Genomic DNA, 1,902 nt, shown 5'->3' on the forward strand with positions numbered 1-1,902 from the left:
GATATCTCGCTCTCTTTAAAGAGATTCAAGCTCACTGCAGCAAATTATTTTCACCGGTCCAACAGTAACCTTTTTGACTTGTCCCCTCCAGGATATAGCAGCCTTTTCTCAAAGAATAACTCAACAACTCTAAACAAGAGTTGAGTTCAAAGCTCCATAAAAAGAACAACTTCCTTCAACTAATAAACTCTCTTTTTATACTAACTTTTGTGAACTCTCTAGATTATCTTGTGTTTATCAAAACCATGCGAGACCACCTCTATTTATAGAAGAGGAAGTCTTCCATGCAATGAATATAAGAATGAATGAGGGGAGTAAAGATGAAACATTAAAGACCTTTAGGTTACAAGAGTTACAACTCATAAATTGTAGGAAAATGAAAGAATAAAGATATAATGGTTAAAAGAGTTACAAAAAAGTTTGTAACATATCCACTGCCACTAACGTGACTAATAAAAGCAAGAAAAAATTATTGTAACTTTCATTTTCTTGTAACACCAAAAGTTGTAACATTCTACCATTAGTATTAGGTAGTAAATGACATAAAGGCAATTGGCATATAATGCCATTAGAATGAACTGCACGGTTACTAGGAGTTGCAAAAAATGAAAAGCAACGAATACATGCACTAACTCCAAAGTAACAATAATGCAGGATCAAAGATACACATTAATATAAATAAGAAAAAGTTCTTTTGGCCATAAAAATTTGGTTATAATTGTAAAAAGATTACAATGACCTTTCTGTTTTAAAACAAACTATTTTTTTCTTTTTTTTAATTAAAGAAAATTAAAATCTTTGCTATTCTCCAAACTTAAAAGTTAATTCCCACATTGAAAAATGATAATAAATAAATGACCATTCATTAAAATAATAGAACTTCAATTGTCCATTTTGAATATTTGAGTGATGCAGTCCATTTTGAATTAGTTATAGCACTACAGAACTTCAATTGTCCATTGTATAGGACTATGGAATTGCGTATTAACACACAAAATCAATGACCGGAGGGTTTCAATCCTAATTTCTAGTATAATTTAGGTGTACAAGTTAAATTTTAAATCTAAATTTCTTTTTTCATATTAATAATTTTATATAAGGTAAAATTTTAATTGATTTAGAAGTGTTAAATATTATGATTTCTTACCTAAATCAAATAAGGACTTTAATTAATTTCAAATTTCTAAATATTAGAATGATAATTAAATAACAATTATTTAAGAATACAATAGATGAAGAAATTATAATAACCAAATTTTATAGTTGAGAAAAAAAGGAAAACAATAAACCTTTTATGATTGGTCCTAGACAAGAAAAATCTTCCGTGATCTAACAAGGCTCAGATCGAATCGCGTGAAATTTAACGATTCAAACCTAATTCAAATTTTTAAAATGTTGCAGTTTTACAGTAAAAAGGAGGAAAACAACGAACCTTGTATTTTTTTTGGTCCTCCTTGAGAAAAATATCTCCCTTTCTTTGAAGTTGACATTCTTGTGGACGAAAATCTTCATCTCATTCTAATTCTGAAAATAAAATTTTAACCCAAAACAATTCGCAATTGCAAGCAATTATATATAGCTTGTTCAAAATAAGTGTAACCCGTATAACACACATGAATCTAATTGTATAATGTAAGTAGAAACTTGAAATAACTTAAGAACAACACCATGATAGTAGTGTTGATTAGAAGTTTTTTTCTTTTTCTTTTCAGTTATAATATAAACAGGAAAAATTTACTGGACTAATAATTTTGCTAAAACTTAAACTCGTATGGTAATTTTTGGATAGGACTCCTAATATCGTTTGTTTTTGCCTAAAATAAACGGCACGACAGTTTAGGGCTTGTCTTTGTTGTGTACTTTGCCATAAATAATTAGTTTTAAATATTAGAATAATAAATA

This window comes from Capsicum annuum, chromosome 6 (assembly GCF_002878395.1).
Source record: "Capsicum annuum cultivar UCD-10X-F1 chromosome 6, UCD10Xv1.1, whole genome shotgun sequence".
Classification (NCBI taxonomy): Eukaryota; Viridiplantae; Streptophyta; class Magnoliopsida; order Solanales; family Solanaceae; genus Capsicum; species Capsicum annuum.